The following is a 24,248-nucleotide window of genomic DNA, read 5'->3' as shown; positions in this document are numbered from 1 at the left end:
GTCGCTCGAACTGTTGTCATACCACCTAACTCGGTGGCCATGGTAAAGAGCTCTTTAGGAAAACCAATCGGCACCTTTGCAGTGGAGGCTGAGTGTGGTGATGTGATAGTGCCTATGTCGGTCCATGTTAGTGAGGCTGTGCTACGGCTACCAATGGTGAACATGTCGGGTCACCATGTAAGGCTGAAGCAAGGGAAATTGGTTGGAAAGGCAGAACAGAAGAGGTACGTTTAGTGAGACCATTGCCCGAGGAACTGACCTCAGTAAAGGTGGTACGAGAGGCGGCAAAATGTGATAAAGATATCACGGTGCCAGACCATCTCTAGGACCTTCATGAACGTTCGAAATTAAACTTTAACGATGAAGAACAGGTGCAGTCGGCTGGGTTCTTACGTGAGTTTGAGGATGTATTCGCTAAAAACGAGTATGATCTTGGCAATTTTACTGCTGTTGAGCATTGCATAGACACGGGGGAAGCCAAACCCATTAGGCAGAAAATGCGTAGGACCCCTGTCGCCTTTGTAACGGAGGAAAAGAACCATCTTAAAAAGATGTTAGAGGCGGGGTTGATCCAGCCGTCTAACTCAGAATGGTGCTCCGCGCCTGTGTTAGTTAGAAAGCGTGATGGGTCCGTGAGGTGGTGTGTAGATAACAGGGGGTTGAACTCAGTCACGGTGAAGGACGTGTATCCTTTGCCCCTGATTGAAGACATGTTAGCTGGCCAGAAGTGGTTTTCAAAGCTGGATGCTAATTTTGCTTATTGGCAGATTAAGGTCAAGGAGTCAGACAGAAAGAAAACTGCTTTCACAACTAAGTATGGGCTATTTGAGTTTGTCCGGATGGCATTCGGTCTATGTAGTTCACCGGCGACATTTTCTCGGGTTGTAGGCTTAGTACTGCAGGGTTTGAACTGGAACAGTGTTCTAGCCTTTCTTGACGACACCCTTGCTATGAACAAGACATTCGCTGAACATATGCTTACAATACGGGGGGTATTTGTCAGATTACGCCAATACCAACTGAAATTAAAACCCGCGAAGTGTGAGCTGTTTCTGCATAAGGTGGAGTTCTTGGGGCGTACTGTAGGACCAGAGGGTTTGGGGTTGTCCTCAAATGACGTTAGGGTGGTGGTAGACTGGCCAGTGCCAACCTGCTCTAAAGATGTAGAACGTTTCTTGGGATTGGTAAATTACCACCGAATGTTCATATCGGATTATGCCGGACGGTCGAGGGCGCTTTATGAAATAGTTAAAGACTATCAGTGGGGGATGACCAAGATACGACCTTCCTTGATTTGAAGGAGGCCCTAATGTCCGCCCCGGTTTTAGGACTTCCTAATCGGAATGACCCTTTTGTCCTTGACACCGATGCTTCTGATAAAGCAATTGGTGCGGTTCTCAGTCAAATACAGGCAGGGTCTCCTAGGGTTGTTTGTTATGGGTCATATGCGCTGACTAAAGAACAGAGGCGGTATTGTACCACGCGGAAAGAATTGCTAGCGGTATTGAGGTTTACTAGACAGTTCCGCCACTACTTGCTGGGCAAACGTTTCACGGTTCGCACGGACCACAGTAGCCTTACTTGGTTATTGAATTTAAAGGAGCCACAAGGGCATATAGCTCGCTGGATGGAGGAGTTGAGCAAGTATGATATGGACATAGTCCACCGTGCTGGCAAGAAACATGCAAATGCTGATGCATTGTCACGATTGCTGGTTGATGGAGGAGACCATTATGAGCATGGTGTAACCCTTGAGGTTTTGCCATGTGGTGGTTGTCCGAAATGTACTAGGGCAGAAGAACAATGGGGTGGGTTTATTCGCCAGGTGGATAACGTTGTTTCTCTAGCACCGGTCATAATCCAGGAGGTAAGAACCGGAGAAGACTGTGGTGTCGAGAGTACTGATAGAGCCGCCCAATTCATGGACCGGGACGCTCTACTTAAAGAACATCAGTGGGCGGATAACGACTTCCGGTTTATCCGGAAGTGGTTATTGCATGGTACCGAGGCTCCTGATGGAGAGTTGTTTCTAGCAAACGCAGCCTCCAAGTTTTATTGGATTAATCGCCAATGTTTTAAATTGGAGGCGGATCTGCTTTGGCGAATCGACCCAAAGTCAGATCGTCAGCAGTTATTGGTTCCACGGGAATTGCGCCAAGAGATCCTGGTGCTGAACCATGATATTCCTTTGTCAGGACATCAGGGCGAACAGCGTACTATTGAAAGGGTTAAGGCCAAGTATTTCTGGTACCGCATGTCAAAGGACATAATCAAGTACGTATCCAGTTGCCCGCGTTGCTCTGTAAGCAAAAAACCTTACCGTAAGGCTAAGGGCGAGATGATAAAGTTTCATTCTGGACTCCCAATGGAGAGGGTGCACATTGACTTTCTAGGTCCTTTGCCCTTAACGAAAAGGGGAAATCGGTATGTGATGATGGTGGTGGATCAGTTCACTAAATGGGTAGAATGTATACCGTTGCCTTCGCAGACCGCTGAGGTTACTGCAGAGGCAGTGGTAAATCAAGTGTTTTGAAGGTATGGGGTACCTATGGAAATAATGACTGATCGGGGTACCAACTTTGAGAGCATTCTGTTCACGCAAATGTGTAAATTATTGCACATTCATAAGACGCGAACAACTGCCTATCGACCAAGCACCAATGGTCAGGTGGAAAGGTACAATCGCACACTCATGGATGCAGTCCGTTGCTATGTAGGTTCCCAAGAAAATACTTGGGACGAAAATCTACCGCAAATCGCGGCGGCAATGCGTTCATCAGTGTGTAGGAGTACTGGTTTCACCGCTAACCGTATGATGCTAGGGAGAGAGGTTTATACTCCTGCTGAGTTGGTTTACCCATTACCATCTCATGAGGCACAGCCTGTGACTGAGTATGTCCACAATCTAGAACAAAGTATGGTGTCAGTCCATGAAACCGCTCGCAAGTGTTTAAGCGGATATCAGGCTCACATGAAGCGGGATAATGATGTGAGGTTATGTCAAAACTCCTACCGGGTTGGTGACATGGTGTATGTGCTTAATGTGTCGGGAAAGAAAGGCAAAGCTAAGAAGTTGTCGCTACAATGTACTGGGCCGGGGGTTGTAGTGAAAAAATTCACCGATTTCCTTTACCAGGTCCGATTACGAGGAAAGAGGGTTTATGTGAATCATGACCGATTAAAAAGTTGTAAATTGAACAACCTTCCTACCTGGGTGGTTCGAGAGCGAGAGAGTTGCGGTCTTGCGAAAGATGTGCAAGATGAGCAAGTATACTGTATGTGTAGGGGGATTGATGATGGTTCCTTTATGATTGCTTGCGATGTGTGTGAGGAGTGGTTCCACGGAAAGTGTGTGGGAGTCACGGAGGAACAGGGTGAAGAAATAGATCTGTATACATGTCTAAGTTGTAGGACAGGTAAGGTCTATACTTATCTATATGCCGGTAGCTTGTGAAGCTCAGGCACATTATATTATAAATCTGTGGTGTTTTGCAGAACGCCACGTGTGGTTTGTCGCATGGATGGACGTGACATATTTATTGAGGTCGAGGAGGCCAGCGGTCGGGGTACGCTTTGGAGTTCGGGGCGGGACCTCGTCATTGAGCTGGGGACGATGTTGCCCTTGGACCATGGTAGGGTAGAAAGGGCGGTGGAAGGCCAAGTAAGTTTGGCCAGGAGGAGAGGGCGCGTAGGGTTTGTATCCGAGGTCAGGAAGTACGGCCATCAAATTCTTAGTGATTCGTTCAGTAAGAGGGTGTTGGCCGGTCCTGAAAAACTACGGAGGACCCCTGGGGCTTCACTGAGCGGGAGGCCCCGGGGTACTGTAGAGTTGCCCAGATCGAGACCAAAGCCGGCTCCGATCCTGACAGCGCTGGACTTCCCTGCGTTGCCAGCGCAGTTGGGATCGGAGGGGGTCAAGGTTGAACCTGGGGTAGAGTCACTCGTGCCCAATCCTTCCTCGCTGGACTCACTTGTGTTGCCAGTAGGGTCGGAGTGTGGGAGGGTGAAGGTCGAGCCTGAGGAGGAGGCATTTGTCTCCGATTCGACATCGCTGGTTGTCCCTGAGTCGCCAGTGAGGTTGGTGGAGGTCAAGGCCGAGCCTGAAGGGGAGGCCTTCATGGCCTCGCAGCAATCAGTACTGGACTTCCTTGTGTCGCCAGTGAGGTTGGTGGAGGCTGCGTGCAAGGTTGGCCCCGAAGAAGGGGTCATAATCATCTCTGATGAGGAAGACATGGAGGTTGATGCTCCTTTGGCGGCTAACCTTGACCAGGAAATTGTGGGGGAACCCGGTATTGCACGGCCTATAGATGAAGTGGCAGAGCCCGCAGGGGCAATGTCATTTCAAGGTAGGATGATAAGAGGTATGGACCGGTGTGAGAGACGGTTCAGGCCTCTTGATAGAGGGGCAGAGTTTAATGGAGGGGTTGGGACCAGGGATAGATCCCGGTCCCAGCAGGATGATGTGGGTTTTAAGAGGAAAAAGACCCAGGGTTGTCCCGTGTGTGGATTAAGGGCAAGATCGATAAGACACCATGTTGAGGCCCGGCATTTTCCGCCTGTGTTTCGTAGGGAGGCATGGGAGAATCCGGAAAAGGACCATGTGCGGTTTAGAGGGGTAATATGCGTCATCAATAGTCTGGGTCTCCAGAGCTTTGATGAGGCTAGGCTTTTCGTGGGCCGCCAGAGGTTGTCAATTTCGGAGCAGTCCTGCCTGAACGACAAGGACCAGGTCTGGTTATAAAGGGTCTTTCGCGGGTTTATGTTTTACATTCCCCCTATATTCCACGTTGCACGGGTAAACTGGCGAGCGCTCCTCTTCCACTGGAGAGTGTTGGCCGCGTTGCTGAAGCTATGCAGCCAAGAGGTAAGAGAAGATTTCCTTGCCCAAATGTTTGGCAGGCGGCGCGGCGTGGTCCAGGTGACTGGGTCGACTCAGGCAACTGAGTTGATGCAGAGATCCGGACCAGATTGTTGTGTGGCGGCCCAGGCTACTGGGTCGACTCAGGCAACTGAGTTGGTGCAAGGAGCCGGATCAGATCGGAGTGTGGTCATGGAGGCTCAGGCGACTGTGTCGAGTCCAGAGATGGATTTGATTCAGAGACCCGAGCCAGTCAATTGTGTAGCAAAAGGGGCCCAGGTGATGGCGTTGGCTCAAGTGGCAGAGTCGGTTCCAGAGCCCGGGTCTCTAGGGAATGAGCGTGAATTGGGTGATGACTTTGAAATTGCACCTGTGGTTCAAGAGTGGATTTCGGTTAGGAATGCTGAACTCACCGCGTTCGACAGCCACTTTCACTTGGACCGCAGTTGTAAGACGACCAAGGTTGGTTCTATTGAGGCGTTGGTGGGGCATACCGTGGGGCCAATGCCTGAGGTACCAGTGCGGGTAAATGGGGGAGTTGCAGTTTTCTGCTATCCACCCAACTACCCAAGGGAATATCCCAGTGTCACTGGTTTCGGGTCGGCTGTCGGGGTACATCCTAAGGCGCCTCTAAGGGACGTTAAAGGGGTGGTAGGACAGGTGGAGAGAGAGTTGAGGAAGGATGGGGTGGTAGCGCTTGGAGAGATCGGTTTAGACAGAACCGTGCCTGAAAGAGAGTGGGGTAGGCAGGAGGAGATGTTTGTAGGGCTGTTGGAGCTGGCTTGCCTTAGGCGACCAGTTATTTTGCATATTCGGGGGCAGGACACGTACTCTTGTGAGGCAAGTGCCCTTGATCTCCGACTCATGCAGAGGAACGTAAGTCCGACTCAGCGGATACACCTCCACTGCTTCACGGGAACCCTCGATCAGGTTCTGAGTTGGTCCACTGCATTTCCTCGTTGCTACTTTAGCATCTCAGGTCAGGCTGCGCGTTTTGATGAGGTGCAAAAGTCAGCTGTGCGAGGGATTCCGGCCGACCGACTCCTAGTTGAGACCGATTCTCCTTACTTGCGAGTCCGAAGTAAGAAAGACAATACTCCGGCGTACGTGGGTGAAGTTGCAAATACGGTGGCCCAGATCCGAAAGGATACCCTCAGGGAGATATTGCGCACTACTGCTGAGAACGGCAGGCGTCTCTATAACCTGTAGGGGTCGGATACTGGAAATAGTCTGTTGGCGAGTTGGGGATCGAACCATATGAGGTCGACGCGTTTGCGCGCGCCCTTTAACTAGTGATTGAGGCGGTCGGATGTCTGTTAAGCACTGGCCAAGGGGCGTCGATAATAGAATGTGTCAGGATTCAGTAATGTGGTCTATGCTTAAGGAAACGGTTGGTCAAATTATCAAATGAGTGCTCTGGGCTTAAAAATAAATAAATAAAATACAAAGGTCACATGGTGATAAATAAATAAAATACAAAGGTCACATGGTGAGTGGTTAATGCAAAGGAAAAAACTAGTCAGGAATGTTTCTGTAAGTATGAGATCATATTGTGTTGTCTTGGAACGTGGTATAGGGGTGTGGCAGACTGTCTTGGTGGGGTGAAGAGGAGGGCTATAAAATGGGGAGGAATATGGTAAAATTGACCGGACTGTCAGTGGACCATCCCGACCGTTTTGCCCTATTGCCCTCTTTACCGAAGAACGCGCGAATGGCGTAATCATGACGAAAGTATGTGCAGTAAACAACCCTCTTGACAGAACGTTCCTTTATATCTTGCGGAGAGTATTTCTGCGCTTCTACACACTGTAGACGATGGAAATTACCCCAAGCAACTTGCTTAGGTAAGTTCTATAGTGTTTTATAGCATAAGCACTATAGATCTAATCGTAACGATAGACCTATTTGCATTGTCTCTGTAGCAACTCAAGGCCCTGCCATAAAGGCCGTTGGCGTTGTTGTCATAATAACATGGTGTCAAAGTGACAATTGGTGAGCCCTCTGAGTCGCATAGATAGTTCCTCCTATCCGGTTAGTGATGGAGACAGATGAAGATCAGTAATGTGTTGAATTGTGAGAGAAACATAATGCACTTTTTCGATGTATGAGAAAGATATAGTAGAAAGAACCATTTAACATTGTAATCTACTTGCGTTTTTTTTTCGTACCACAAAATATGTGAACAAAATACTAAATTTTGATCTTTATTAAGTATACTCATTTTCATTTTTCATATTTTACACCTCTCGATATAATAAATATTGTACACAAATGCTGGCAAAAACAATACAAACAAACAACAAAGTAAAAGTTCTTTAACAATACCTCATAGTGGCCACGTAACGGATTGAACGTGGTCATGAAATTGAATCGATCAATTACAGACTGCATTTGGAGGACTTCTTTGTACACCGACGTTGACGACGTTACCGGCATGACCTCACGAGGCGCGCCATGGGCCTGTTTAAATCATCTTCGGATTCTGAATCCGTCTTGATCTCTAGCGCAAGGAGTTCCGCGTTAATGACGTCATCTGCATATTCGCCAACGAGCTCGTCTTTCATATTTTAGTATATGTCTAGCCCCTCTTTGTTTAATTCCTCTGCAAATTACATGATATAACTATACATATTGTTCAAAATGTATAGAGGAAACTTTACTTTTCTATATGAAACCCTGTTTGTGAGGATGAATGACTAGAATCTGGAACTCCAAAAACACGATCAGGAGGGAACGTTTTGTAACAATCCGCTGCAGTCGTTTCTTTAAGGAACGTGTTCACAGATTTGCTTATTTTTGAAAAAATCATTATATGTTTCCTAACAATCTATAATGTTTTGAATAGTCTTTACATTTTATACTAGCATTAAACATGTTGAAAACACATATTGCCATTCCCGTGGTTCCTGAAAAAAGTTTTAAATTGTTTTTTTTGGCACACTAATCGCATATTCGCCGCATGAAATGTGTGTTGTGTTTAAGCGAATATGGATAAATTATTTCCGATTGTCACGATTTTTCTCAATTAACAGCGTATCACTTCGCTCGCAACAAGCCACAAGAACTGGAAGTGCCAAGAGGATTCGCAGAGTTACGCAATGTCTCCAAATATTTCATGTCCATTCGACAGAGAAGCTAGTGCAACAAGTAGTTCATGTGGCATGGGTATTCGCAGATATTTTTTTATGAGCGTGAGCTTTGTGAAGCTTCGCTCGCCACAAGCCACAAAAACTGAGAGAGTGTCAAGATGAATCGCAGGGCTATGAAAGTGCTGGATACACTATATGTTAGATTATTTTTCAATATTATGTTTAGTAAATCCTGTTGCAATGCACACCTCGCAACTCGCATAGAAAAAGATTTCAGTTCACTGCTTAGATCAACTGCATCAATCTTCGGAGTCTCAATGTTGCAAAGCTTTCTCAAGACAATGTTTCACAACTTTATTGCTAGGTTTATTCTACAATATGTGAACATCATAGAGGAAACCAAACTTATTTGTTCAATCAGATTGAATCTTTCTTGAACCGATTGTATTGCTATGTAAAGAACAGCGAAGTAAAAGCTTACTTTGAATGTTCATTTGTATCTTGAGTAAGTCATTGTCATCTCCTTTGTATCATGCACATTTTTTCTTTTGTCCTCTGATACGGGTCAATTCTAGTTCGAAAAATGCTGGTATCTCTAAATTTACTGCATTTTCAGCCGCACTTACCAGTTTTTTTGGTTAAACTCCGTGTCATTTCTGCGGTTAACGAGAAACTTCTTTTTTTCATCAAGATTGATGGCGCCATTTATGTCTTATTCTTTTGCCTGAAGTTGTTTACTAGTCATGTTGATCTGAAACAACAAGTCATACCACACAACCAGAGAAACGACAAATAAAAACTCAAAATGGCTTTCACAATATTGAAAGTTATCAGGGAAATTATTTCCTATAACAGCACAATGTATCAAGTAATATCGCTCTGAGACTACTTACTTGCATTATGAAGTAATGGCAGAAGTGGATCATACAGTTTTATTCAAACTGGTTAAATATAATGTGTTTGCTTTTCTTTTCTTTCCTTTTTTTGTGCTAACTTACAAAATGATTGCACAATTATGAGATAATAACACGTTTCAATGTTCATTACTTGTAATGGCTGGGGCAGACTTAAAATTTGCTAAAATTGAAACATAGTTTGCATACATAAAACAGCAGTTTCTTAAAAGATTGTTAAATACGACTAATAGATATTTGGTTTAAAGCCTCGTCAAGTTAACTATATCTATTAATGCAGTCAATAGAACAGTTGATGTAACAGCTATATCAGAACAATATAAGAACACGTGTATAAACATAATAATAATAATCGATAAGATCGTTTAGTATTGGTTATTTACTGTGCCATAAAAAATGGGTGTATAGGTATTTTTATCGTTTACGTTTGTTCTATACAAAAGCTATTTTTCAATAAAAATGATATTCACTGTCAGAAATTTAAAAAAAGATAGTTAAAAATTTTGTCTTCAAATTTGAATATTTATTTTGCAAATATGATCGAAAATAGTAAAATTTAACTAAGATTTAACCTTCAATAACGAAAATAAGAAAGCGGTAATGATAATAGTCTAGCATAATAATTTCTGACAACATTTAAGAACATAATAATGGGCATTAATGATAAAGATGAATCTTTTAGATCTAAAAATGAAATAACCATCTAAATGTGTGTAAATTTTAGTAGTATTATTCCTTTCTATTTAATCGAATGAAAACGTTTGAGGATAGTGGTTAGTTTTTCCATTAAAGTAACATATTACTCAAAATAAACGCAAATTTAGAAAAATATTTCGTATAATAAAGTTAACCCGTAAAAAATTAGTATTACGCTAGATGTGGTGTGGTAACATAGATTTAACGAGATAAAAAAATGCTCCTTTTTATTTTTTTGTGGTACATTATAGTCCCTCAACGATATCTATTCATACGACACACGAACACTAACTTGGTACATGAACATGTGTTGAATATATTGTCCCGGAAAACAGCATGTTGTATCTTGTTAAATTAGTCAAATTGTATAGTTTTAAATTTTTTTACAATAAGAAATTGTCTCATCGTCAGTGTTAGATTCGATCAGTTAAACAGTAGAAAACTCACCCAATAAAAGAGTTTAGCCAAATGACAACGATCCACTAACTACAGCTCTACTTTCATACCTCAGTTGTGATAGACGTGTTTATGATAATATGACGTCATAAGTATGACGTAAATTCCACGAACTGTTTTGATAATAAGTTTAAAGCCACACACCTTGAAAGAAAAAAAATACATATGCATTCCAAATTAATTATAGACCACACGGTCTTTACTAAAACTTTGAGTAAGAAAATAATCCAAAACAACAACAGTTAAATGTATGTTATAAGAAGACACTCAGATCATACGTATTTATGCATGTATGTAGCAATATTATTCAATAACATTTCAAAACATCAAACCCTTATTTCTAGCTTATCACCTATGCTTATTATACACTTGGTTATTTGAACTTTAGTATGAAGTACCTCCTGTGTATTTAAACTGTATTTTTATCTGCATTTAACCAGTATATTTGTTTGTTGTTGTATTTACATAAAATGTACAGAAACATGCATTTATATACCTTACTATTACTTTTTTAAAGGTGTTTAAAAGTGCAGATCAGTCCTGATGATTCTTCAAGTCAACAGAGTTAGAGTCATTCCTGGGATCAGATTCAATCATTTCATGGGTAATGATATCAATATTTATTGTCTCCAAAAATGTCAGACTATTTATTCTTTAGGGTTTGGCATTTTTGTATCTATTATTGATAAAAATAATTTTAACTTAACATTAACATGCCTTTAGTTCAAAGATTCTTAAGATTAACCATCACTTTTTAATATGGAAGTGAATTGTTTTTGTCAGAACAAAACATAACATACTTTCTGTGGAAGGACTAGGCAATTAAAATAAACTTAAATTGAAAATATTCAAATAAACATTAAGATTTATGTATTGATAATAATAAACTTATTTTTTTTAGCTAGATTGCATCCAAAGCCTTAGGCTTATTGAGATACTCTCAAGTCTGTTTCCTTGGAAGAACCAGTACATGGTGTATTTGCAAAGATCATAAGAACGCTCCCCAAGTAGGGATCAAACCTGCGGCATCCCAATGGCTAGGCAGGCGCCATATCTACAATGCCACAGCAAGATTGTTAAAAGAAACAATATTGATGCTCCCCACCTTCTGTTCAATGATATTCTGAATATTAATATTTGTAAATACATTATACTATTTATGTAGTAAAGGAACACTTACCTTTTAATACATGAATTAACATTCCAAGAGTTTTGATGATCACCAGTGAGGGAATTTTATACAAATACATGACTGCATATTTATTATGTCTATACAGAATGCATTTTGTAAGTAAAACCCCCCTTACTGTATTTTAAGCTTCCATAAACGTTTAATTATTTTATTGTTGCTTAACACTTGTAAGGAGCGAAGCAGTTTCTTTGTTTAATGGCGTCCTGGTAGGCAAATTCTCAATTTTTTGTAATATGTATCCATTTCAACTCACCACAGAGTTTTAATAGTTATTTTCCTCTATGTTATATATCATATCTCATTTTACTAAAAATCGCTCATGGTAAGTCCTCATCAGAGCTTTGTTTACATTCGCTACGGCGGCCTTCTTGGATTCTTAGAACTTGTCGACCCGGGTCGATTTTCCTTAGTTGGTCGTTCGATCATAGGTCGGGTTGACCGGGTGCTGAATCGACCAAGGAAGATCAGCGTTCTTTTGGAATCATTCCGGTTCGAGCCTCAACGAAGAACGGTCGGGGTTTTTTTTGGATCATAGAACTAAAGAGGTGCTATTCGGTGGATGATCAGCAGAACAGTTAAACTTGAATCGCCGATCCAGTTTGCAGATAAGGTTTTCTACTTTCTTCCTTGTAATTGTTTTGCTTGAAATTTCAATCGGTTCACCTTCATGAATTGTCTCTTTTTTTTACTTGTTTGTTTACATCCTGTGGTGACTCATCCGAGACACAGATTCTTCATCTCTATTTTTTTAAGTCGATTAACGCTCCACGAACCAGATATTCCAGAGTTTTATATATCCGCTGTTGTAATCCAACAATCGACGTACGTTATACAGAATAAATCTTTAAACTTATGGCGGCGTTATTTGCTTGAAACTTGTTTACGAATAACTAATTAAGTCAATACGGGGTAGTACAAAACGGGACAGCAGTACGCTACAATATATATATAATATACATACAATTTATGTATTTCAGCTATGCCAAGTAACATGCTGATGACACCAGTGTCGGTGATGAAAGCTCTGGAAGAATCGGTGTTCAGGCATCTCCTGACAAGCATAAAATCTCCACATATACCGAAAGACCAGAAATAACCATCAAAAACATTAATGCCTCAGACGATAAAATCATTTTTTATACTGGTTATGCAACTTTCTTTTTTTTTGGTTTTGACATTCATTGAATTTGGTGCCGACAAGTAATGTACTGAAAAACTGAACACTGTTAAGATTGAGACAGGGCGTTAAAGAAAGTTAAGACCTGTTGATGAGTTTCAATGACATACTAAACAAATTATTTGATGCAACATAATAACTCTTCATTACTAGTACTGTATTGATCAATAAAACTTTTTTTTAATCATCCCCACGTTTTTCGGAGAAAAGTGGGGATATTGTGGTGATGTGCGTCTGTCCGTCCGTCCGTCCGTCCTTGCCACCTGCTCCTCCTACACTATTAGCACTAGAACCTTGCAACTTACATACAAGGTAGCTATGAGCATATGTGCGACGGTGACCGTGACGGAATTTTGATCTGACCCCTGGGTCAAAAGTTATGGGGGTTTGGGCGGGGCCGGGTCAGTGATTTTCACTAATTTTTATGCCACCGGAACGGTGCATTGGCCGTAACTTTTGCAATATTGATGATAGCAACTTGATATTTGGCATGCATGTATATCTCATGGAGCTGCATATTTTGAGTGGTTAATGGTTAAGGTTAAGGTCAAGGTCATCCTTCAAGGTCAAAGGTAAAAAAAAACAAATCCAAGGGAAGTAATAAGCTTTAAAGGAAGGTAAGCCAAATGATATAAAAATAAATAAATAAATTAAAGTGGCGCATAGAGTTACACAGTAGTGGCGCAGAGATGTATTTAGTATTCAATTGTTTGTGTTAACTCATCTGTGAAATGGTTTAGCTCATCCATCTAATGTTTATACAAGGGATTATAAAATATTGGAGCAAAGGGACACCTGTATATGAGAGAAGAGATAGAATGCAGTCAAGCATAAAAAGCATGAGAAACTCATGGAATAGAGCCTCAAGAATCTATAAAAGGGCTGAAACTTTCAATTTGTGCAATTACAATTTTAGACTCATTACTGAAATCCTGTAAAATTTTTAAGTGGGAAAAATGTGAGAAACAATTTAAAGCAAGGTGGACTTTGAACAGGCACATCAAAGACAGTCATGAAATTCAACATATTCATTGTTGTACAAGATTGCGATAGAAAATTTCTGAGACGCTACTATTTAGTCAACCATTTAACCTCAAAACATAACATTTCCAAAACAGGAGCAAGAAGATTGGCTATAAGAGAGCATGTTCAGCCATCTCATAAGTCATTCCAATTAGGATGACATGTACATAATTGACTACAGTGAAGTTGATTCATTATTAGATTTGTTAGGAGAGCAGGATGAGGAGGAGAAATTAGGGTATAGATTTTCACTCATTTTTTACATGAACTTCTTCATTTCTACAGTGAATTACTTCAAATTTATACTGAACATCTCTTTTGACAATACGGTCAATCTCAACTATGCATGGCCCCATTACCAACCCTGGGGCGCCCCTGTGTCAAACATGCGGTGTGGGGATACACGTCGGCCTCTGCCGCGCCATTTCTAGTTTTGAATGAGTTGTATCTGTTCATTGTGTTTTTGTTACTTGAGTGCTATGTTACAGTCACATGTTACAGTAAAATATACTTTCAAATCACATATATCACAGACCATATAAGTATAGATTGATATATGTATCACAACAGTACATCTTCATGTCCCATTTTATCAAAACTCAACAATAGCAATGTTTATAAAAAATGAACCAACAAAGACTTAGAATAATATGATAATATTTTTCATTTTTATTGTGCCCAGATGAATTTATAAGTTTATTTCTTTGATGTCAAAATGAAACGGTTTTCAGGTAACTGTAAAAAACTGACCATTTTTTGGTTCATTATAAATGTACATACCGGTATTTTCCAAATATATATGTTATTATTATTATTATTATTGTTTTATTTCTATAAGGTTCTTGCCAATTACCTTGTTGATAAAAAAAAAGAATTTTCTGTCAATAAAATGCAATTACTTTACCCTTTAGCAGCCGAGAAATGGGGGCGCTATTACATGTATTTTGATCACTCTTTCAATTGATTATACGATAGGTGCGCGTTTATAAGGGCGTGAGCGTTTATTAGGATAAAGACGGTATGTCTTATTACATAATTTTGCAGACAATTCTAAACATTCTGGTATAAAGAGATATTGCTCATTTTGAGAATTTTCCTTTTTTACCTAATTATTCCTACCATAAGTATTATAAAGCTATTTCTCCTTTATATTGTTTAGTAAATAGTTTAAGAAACTTATATAGACACCTTTTAACTATGTTGTGCAGACATGATTTGAACCATATTGCTGAATGAAAAAAATAATCATATAAAGCAATTACTTCTTTTGTTTACAACACTTACAAAAGCTCAAATGGAATTGAAATAAATAAAACTTCCCCCCAGATTTGCAATGTAAATGTACAGATTTGCAATGTAAATGTAAAATGTAACAAATTCTTTGATGAAAAGACAATATAATAGCAATTCTCTTTTTAAGGTCAAATTGTATATATGTCGAACAAAAATTGAGAAGACATTCATTGTAAATATTTATAAAAAAAATTAATGCAAGCAATTTAATTTCAAGTGATTAAATCATTAACAGTAAGATGCCTTACATGTGTAATATTAATCGACTGGATATCAAATCAGAATCTTAAAGCAAGCAAACGATTCAGCAAGTGCTGTATCCGAAGAAGAACCCGGTCAATTAATTTTGTCAGTGGACAGTGAAAATAAACAACACAACACTGAACTATTACCATTCACAACACTCTCACACAGTATTATAAAGAAAATATATTTAAATAAAAAAAAACAGTTAAAAAACATCATAATTTATTTATCGAAAATTCAAGAAATTTACTTTAAACTGGTATGAAATTGCGGTAAAAACAAATGTTTCCAGAAACTGATAGTCAAGTGTGACAGTGACAGAAGAATATCAATCAATATTTAAGAATAAACCCACATTAATGAGGTGTATCAATCAATGAAATACCTTACAGAAACGTAATAAATGTTGGGTATCAATTGAATAATGCAACAGACACAGTTTTAAAAGCAGAAAGCTATTATCAGTGTTTCTAAACTTTTACTGATGAAAAGATCTGTGTCGCGAAATTATATGACAATACAGCATTAAACTACTAATGTACACAAACTAGAACTAGAACTATATCAATCAATGAAGAAATAACTGTATACGTAAAATTTTAATTGAAACGAACAGTAAATATACCGATTTCAGAGATCTGAGATGCAGACCGTATTTTCGTTTGATTTGTTTGCTTTTAACCCGATACCTACCCGAATGGGAGACAAATCTTGTTCGCCCTTAGTTTCAAAAAGACCGAATTATTCCAAAATAAATCAAATGAAGCTTAAAAAATAAACCGATTGAAATAAGGCCCATCATAGAGAAGATATTAATAAACTTGAACGATATAAACCCGATGACCTATGCATGTAGCTGAGCCAGTAAAAGAAGAAAAGATGACGTAATTCATAAGCGATTACACGATGACGTCACCAGTTATGAAATCTAATATTATTAAAGTGGCCGAACTGTAAACTTGAAAGAATAATACCATATATATTTATCATGACAAGGTAATTTCATCAATAATATAAAAACAAAACAAATTACTAAAGAATACAGCAATGCATTTGTAAAACAGGACGGCGGGTGAGTCATCAAGCTAACTTTGTTATTAATGCAATCCGTAGAGTAAAGCCATGTGGCTTTACGTTTATATAATCATTCAACACTGTGAAATACACTGGTTATCTTCTCCTAAACGCATAACGAAAATCCTGAAAAGCACCGAGAGCCTGAAACAAACCGCGATGCATTTTTAGCTTGACTATTATATATAAAATATATATAGTGGAGCTATCCTACTCACCTCGGCGTCGGCGTTAGCGTTTGCGTTAGCGTAAAAATGTTAAAATTTTCGTACTACCCCAATTATTTTCATTGTCACTTGATATATTGCTTTCATATTTTGTATACTTGTTTACCAACCTGACCCCAACCTATAAACAAGAGCAGACAACTCTATCAAGCATTTTGTCATAATTATGGCCCCTTTTCCACTTAGAATATGCAGCAAACGTTAAAGTTTTCGTACTACCCCATTTATTTTCATTGTCCCTTGACATATTGCTTTTATATTTTTCATACTTGTTTACCAACTTCACCCCAACCTATAAACAAGAGCAGACAACTCTATCAAGTATTTTGTCATAATTATTGCCCCTTTTATACTTAGAATATGCATATTAGTGATAAATCTAAGTTAAAGTTTGCGTACTATCCCAAATATTTCCTAAATCCTTTGACTTATTGCTTTTATAATTTGCATACTTGTTTACCAACATGACTCTAACCTATAAACAAGAGCAGATCACTGTATCAAGCATTTTGACATAATTATGGCCCCTTTTACACTTAGATAATTGAACATTTTGCTTAAATTGCCATAACTTCTTTATTTATGATCACATTTTATTATTACTTTGACAAAACAACACTTACCTAAATACCACAATGGATTCCACCTAAACAATACCCCACGCCCCTACCCAGAATCCCTCCCCCCAACCTCCCCCCCCCCCATTTTTTTTAAACATCATCTAATCAATTACCCCATCCCACATTATACCCCCCTCTCACCCCCCCTACCCCTCAATTTTTTTTCTTTTTTTCTTTTTGAAAGATCGTCTTATGAATTATTGAATATGAACAATTTCCCCATGATGGCTTACGTTATACTGTCAAGCACTCGAATAGTCGAGCGCGCTGTCCTCTGACAGCTCTTGTATTTACTTGTTATTGCGCAATCTCTTGCACGACGGTCACATTACATTCACCTCTGTGTTGGGCTCAGAACGGACTATTGTTATGAAAGCGTCTCATTCATGTCATGATCATTCCAAGCGTTCATCAGTGAGGTAACAGTATACTAAACAATCTCTTGCACGACGGTTACATTGCATTAACTGCATTAAAGAAAACTATCTCATACCATGATATCTTATATAAGTCTTAATTAATTATTATAAAATTGATATGTTTTTTATGTTAAGAAACCGACATACATAAATACGTCGAAGCAATGCCTAACGTCACTCAATAAAAAACATGTACATTTGTGAAGTGCGTGGAATGATTACATCTGTGTAAATGGGCAATAAAATAGTTCCAAAGAGTTGCATTAAAACTCACAAGTTTTTGCACGATTTATCGTACATTTAAAAGTCATATTTCTTAATTAAATGCATGCGATCTTAAATATCCACTCAAATATACATTGTATGCGTTTGTTCGGTTTTAGCTATTTGGTAGACAAAATGGCGTGCTGAGCCTTATGCAGAGTTGTATGTGAAAGCAAGGAACGACAACTCTGCGTGGAGATATGTTATTGCGTTGTGAACAAGCAACGATACCCTTATTAATACGTTTAGCCAAACAACCACAACCACAAAATAAGTCGGTGTAAGACTTGCTATTGAATAGACTTAAATTCTTTATAAAAGTTAAACTGAAATTTATTTCCAGTCTTATTAAAATATATAGAAAAATAAAGTCTAATCTTTTCTCGAATGTTCAACTGCCCATTCCGCTCCCTGCATCTCGTCGAAATTCTTCCAGCCCAGAATACGCATGCCATTACCGTAATCTCTGCTTTTAAAGCATGAAAACTACAAAAAACTAAATCTTATTTTACTAAACGAGATTTCCGTAATGTCGTGCATTTCACATTGTTTATTTACTATAACGGGTTTGTAAGTATTTTCCGGATTAGTCCCATTGCATGAATTTTGTTGGGATAATGCGTCTTGCTTAAGTATTGGGCTGTTCCGTTTCTGGGCTGCTATTCACGCGCCCTATCTTTTCCGGGATTGGAGGATGGAGAAGGGGTAGGAATGTAATGTGCATCATTTCCGAGTGATTTTTCGGTTTCTTAATGTATTATTGCTGCGTAATGTATACTACTTTGGTACTCCGGATGTCACCACAGAAAATTAAGATCTCGATAAAACACGCTCCTATTCCGAGGGTTAGCATACATTCATCTTTTGGATGCACTGTGAGTACTTTATCCAAAATTTCTGGTTGTCAGTTTATTGAAACAAAAACGATTTTCAACCGCCACTGGTTGCCGTTATTTCACTTTGCGAATATTCACAAAAAACTATCCAATACTGTTTTGCACGCGTGAAAAACAACAACAAAACAACAACAAGTCGCAACATGCTTATGAAAACTGAAACATGTTATTATATCAAAGCTTCTTACTCTTTATTTCCTTATTCTTATTTTCTTCTCAAAGATTATCAGAACAGTTTATTTTTTGTTTTCTTTATTTTTTATGTATATATATATATATATATATATATATATATATATATATATATATATATATATATATATATATATATATATATATATATATATATATATATAAACATGTATTATCGAATCAAAGATGGCCGCCATTGACTTAATACAATTTTTACTTTTAATTACCGTAACAACAATCTACATTTATAATAAATATATTTACTGACTAAATATAGGGTGTAGGATAAATTTATGCTATCAATGTATCTTTTGAAACGGCATGTACAAGGTCATTTTGTCATTAATACCGCTCAGTCCTTTGATTCCTTGATTTGCTGAATTGATAGCTTCAATTTTACTAAAATGTAACGCTTATCAAGCAGTTTTAAATTGTCAAATGTTTATTTGCGTACGGTACTTGTATTAAAATCTTTAAAATATGCAATATAAACATTCTTTTTTGTAGATAATCATTTAATTTTATGCTTTTTAGTGCATTTTGATTGCAAACATTGATCCGATCATTTTATTTACAAAAGCGGGAAAGTCACGGAATTGCGAAATGCGAGTCTGTTTACCACAGCATGTTGGCTGCTATTTTGATTTACTTTGATTTTCCCATGTTTTATTAATTGGACCCGTGTTAAGCTTAGATGTCAGGGCGAACTTCTGCGAGGCTCTGGCCTAGATGACACATTGATCGAATTTGGGGTGTTTGGACCAGGTGTGGTAGAGACAGTGTTGGACGGCAGTCATTATGTACGGGCCCTCACTGGTATGCTGATGGTGGAGGACTTTATTCATAAACTAGAACATGCTTGTGCCAATGAACGCTGTCAATAGCAGTTTGCGGTTATTAATGGGCAGATGGAACAATTTCATCAAGACTTTCTTGAGATTCAGAAAGAATGTGAGGCTATGTCTGAGCGGTAGTCTCTGACAGAGAAGGAAACTGGAATCTGCATGTAGCTACCATTGCAAATATTCCATGCAAATATTTGCTGAATATGCATTTACTACTTGCGTTACGGTTCATGGTATATTGAAAAAATAAAAATAATGAAGTTCACACACCCTGAGCTTTATCGGCGCTTTTCCATTGGTCAATGGGTTGTTTAGGACCGCCCAGGCTGGTTTTGCAGTGTTGCAGGTGATATGAAGGTTGAGCAGACTATTCTGAGAGTATCAACGGGTCCAGGACAACACTACGTTGTAGGAGAGACACGCAATGCTGGTACAGTAGCTGAATTTGAGCTTTTGTTCCATGATATAGGGTCCATCCTCAGCCTCCTCATTCTTCTAACAACCAACAAGCCGATGGATCACACAGAAAGAATGTCATCTTTAGCATTTGCTGAGAGCCACTCGTCGTCACTCGTTCAACCACAATGTAGAAATATTGTTGGACTATGTGCTCGAACGTCATAACCCATACACAGTGACGGTCAGTGTTCCCGTTCCACTACGCAACTTACTGACAGAACTGGCTGTTGACAAAGAGGTTGCTGTACAGCTTCTCAAATGTATTGAAAATGGTGAACGTGTTTACCGCGCATAAAGGCTGGAGAGAATAGTTGAGAAAGCCAAAAAAATCAATTCCAACATTTCAAAGAGAAAGCTTCTCAAGTTCACTGACCATCTTAAGCAGTCATTATTGACATCAAAAGCTGTTCTTATTAAATCGCAGTCTGTTCAGGTTTTATTATGTTTGTTGCATATCAGTATATATGGGTTAGGAATGAAGCTTTAAACACTTGAATTTAGTAAGAAAGGAATTAAATTAAATAAAATGTTCTAAGGGACCACAAATGCATCAAAATACGTATCTTAGTGGTGCAGGGTTAAGGAAAGGAAAGCCCTGTCATCCAAAGATATGGCAGATGCACAGAGGAGCATGGACATTGCAAAGCAACGAGGCATGTCCCTCAAGCAGATATTATCTCACGATTTTATTTCTTCATATCCATTTTTTGATGATGACCTCACAGCCCATGTTAATATGTCAAAACTTATTGGGGAGATTGAATCTAGACTGGACATAGGTAAATGGGGTCGGGAATCTCTTCTTCCCACTCATGTAATCGTGGACTTCATGTCTAAGATGCGACATATGCCACTTGCACAATTTTCCACTCTGGGTTGTGCAATCAATGCTGTCATAAACTCAGTGTCAAGCATATGTGAGGAAACTTGACTTGAAATGATTAACTTTGGAACTGTCATGGGCTTTTTTTTCCTGATTTTGTGAAGCGGCCCTACCCCCCTCACTTCGTGAAAAAATGAGTCGCGAACTTGTAAAAATTGTGAAAAAATGAGTCTCGAACTTCTGAAAGTTGTGGAAAAAAAACGAGTCGCGATCTTGTGAAAATTGAGAAATTCAGTTTGTTAAGAATTAGTATAGTAAAAGCATGTTTAATACTTGCATCATATGATAATGTCTCTAAATAATGCATTAAAATATTATTGTCATTGTCTTTACACTTTCTTAAAAAAATAACCACTTACAACAATATTCTGACTGGTAACTCTATCTAAAACCATAGAACAGCCTTACTACTGTCAATATCTTATCTCGCTTATGTTAAACATTAAATCAAATTTTAATTTTGAATTGTGAAATGGCCGTTTTTGATAGTTTTAAGCCCACAATGTCCAATTTTCACAGTTGAAAATGGCAATTTTTGTTAAGTATAGTCTCCTTACTATATTTGTAAAATGTTCGTGTCAAAATTGTGAAATGGCCGTTCACAAGGAAAAAAAGCCCTGCCTGTGTGTTATCTATGTGAAACAATTTATTTTTAAACCTATTAAAATGAGAATGATTTCATGTTGATGAGTTGTGTGCGTTTTTGCCATAATGCCATATCGAATAAGGTGGAAACCCCTTAGCCTGTCCCTAGGACTGGGGATGACTCAGTGATTACCCAACCAACACATAACATTGGTTCAAAGTCTTCCCGACATCAAATAGATGTTACGTCGGTTTGACTTTGAGCCAACGTTGAACCAATATCACGGGTTTGCTTGATAAGGAGTTTGGTCGATTATCACATGTTCATACCACCTGCGTGTCCCGCTCACTGTAGTATTTTTTCCTCCGAATTTGAAAAATTTCAATTTACTAGTCACTTGTCTGTGAGTACAACATGCGTAAATTATCTAAATGTGCCAATATTATGTAAACCGTGCACACACATATTGTAATTAAATTAATTACGTCAAAATTTGTCACATTAAAGTTCATATACTGGTTTTTACTGTATAAGGTCAAATCAAGGTCGTTGATGTATCATATGACCTTGTACTTAACCTTTCCGGATCAATTACCCCCCATATTTAAGAAGACCTCTCATAACTGAGTTTTTAACAAAATTAATTTAGAGGTAAAACATTTTATTTTACTCCAATAGGCAATTTTTTTTTCTTTTTTAACATGGACGTCGGCGGCCATATTGGATTTGGGTATTTTGAGGCTCCTGGCAGTGTGACGGACAAGCACCTCGGTGATTTATCATGTGTAAGGACTAATTAACTCACATCAAGTGAGAAAATCTTCCAACCCAATTTTGCAAACGGGACTTCAGACCTAGTCCTGCATTAGTAGTATACGCACCGGTTCGTTGATTAACAAACAAACTTTTTAGGTAATCCAGTTCCTCTTTCGTAGCTGAATAAGGTTACAGGAACCAGATGCACTGACATATGAAAAACAGGACAGGTTAGCCCCAAGACTAGAGCCATCGTGTCAGTTCCCTGGACCTTTAATCGTATGCCAAAGTTAAGGGTCGAAGGATGAACCATTTGCATTCAAGTGCGAGAAAACCCTTTTCTGAGATAGTAAATATTTCTAAATAAAACACTCAACAATAGCTAGTGTACGCATAACTATTGTCATTGAATACAATATAGAGGCATCTCGATAAAATATTCCAGTGTACGAGAGGTACCTGGGCGCTGCTTGCGGTGAAGTCTCGCCTTTATGGTGACGTCAGTGACGTTGCACTGACGGAAAATTCTGTCCGAAATATTGGCATTCGATACGAATGTTGTGGCCTCATCCTGATTGTTACCTGCCCTTCGGACATACGTTCTCCGAATGTCCATAGGCCAGAACTGAAGTTCCGACGCGCCGGTCGTCGGGCATGTGTCATTATTATTTTGTCAACAACATCCCAGGAAAAGTGTACGATTTCAACAATGCACAAGTTCATGACTGTTGCGTCAGTATTTTTATCATGTGTTAAATGCTATTACGGCGCTTATCTTTTAAACTATGAGAAATGCCAGCTTCAAAGTTATAGATCCCACTGAAAGGACTTTCAGTTCACAAGCAACCATATCTCTTGCTTCAATAGCTACCGATCGCCTTGGCCTAGTGGATAAGGCGTCCGCCTCGGGATCGGGAGGTCGAAGGTTCGAGCCCCATGGGGAGCGTTTGTCGAAGGATGGTTGTTTGTCATGGGACTTGATTCAATATGGCCGGCTCGTGAGCCGCGAGCGTTAAACATGAATGGTTACCGACTTCTATCCGCCTGGCGCCTGGCATAGTGATAGGAGTTGGGAGGTACATGGTATACACGTAAAGGTGTTTATAAGCCAAATTGGCTGGTTCTTTCAATAGGGGTGACACTATAATAAAAAAGACCTTTACCAATAGTGGAACAGCTCTTGAACTTTGTTGATTTACGTGATAACATGTTGTCCGTAGCATATCTCCAAAATTAATACAGGTATCAACATAAAACGTAATAGTTTACATTAAGGGAAACCGTTATGCACATATATTATAACATTTATTCCATAAAGTGTTGGTAGTTGTATATTATTGTACATACTTTTTTTCCACTACAGTATCCAGTCATAGTTGCGCAGTATCTGGTCCTGATTGAGCATGTTTCAAAATATTGGAATCCATAGATTTTTAAGGCAGAGCAAACGTTCATTACGTTTCATGTAATGCACGTGTAATAAATGTTTGCACTTTAGGTACGAGCTGGTTTTCAGACACATTCATGCCTCAACGATCGTTCAAACACTCAACCATTTTCTAAAATCAAACCATAGCAGATATTTCACCAACATTTACTCGGTCTGTTGTGATAAGCCAGAGACAAATACTGTGTGAAATAAAGAAGACACCACAACTTGCTATTTGCACAAGCTACAGGGGGACACAATCGAGTTCGACCTAGATATGTCAGAGCGTCACGGACCCATGATTGCAATGGCGCGGCCTAGATGTGTCAGAGCGTCACGGACCCATGATTCCAATTGCTCGGCCTAGATGTATCAGAGCGTCATGGACCCATGATTGCAATGGCTCGGCCTAGATGTATCAGAGCGTCACGGACCCTTGATTGCAATGGCTCGGCCTAGATGTATCAGAGCGTCATGGACCCATGATTGCAATGGCTCGACCTAGATGTATCAGAGCGTCATGGACCCATGATTGCAATGGCTCGGCCTAGATATGTCAGAGCGTCATGGACCCATGATTGTAATGGCTCGGCCTAGATGTATCAGAGCGTCATAGACCATGATTGCAATACAACTGTGCAAGAAGAAATGTAC

General features: G+C 39.2%; 1 protein-coding gene and 1 long non-coding RNA gene across 2 annotated transcripts in view; one reads left to right on the top strand and one right to left on the bottom strand.

Moving 5' to 3' along the window:
* Nucleotides 1-24,248, bottom strand: part of LOC127832453 (pituitary homeobox 1-like) — a 173,171-nt gene that overhangs the window by 48,235 nt on the left and 100,688 nt on the right. The window lies entirely within an intron of this gene.
* Nucleotides 11,078-14,490, top strand: LOC127832457 (uncharacterized). Its single transcript, XR_008026906.1, has 2 exons — nt 11,078-11,815; nt 12,183-14,490. It is a non-coding gene; the product is annotated as an uncharacterized LOC127832457 (long non-coding RNA).

This window comes from Dreissena polymorpha, chromosome 5, assembly GCF_020536995.1.
Source record: "Dreissena polymorpha isolate Duluth1 chromosome 5, UMN_Dpol_1.0, whole genome shotgun sequence".
Classification (NCBI taxonomy): Eukaryota; Metazoa; Mollusca; class Bivalvia; order Myida; family Dreissenidae; genus Dreissena; species Dreissena polymorpha.
Note: the sequence above shows the minus strand (reverse complement) of the source record. Positions and strands in the feature narration are given on the sequence as shown.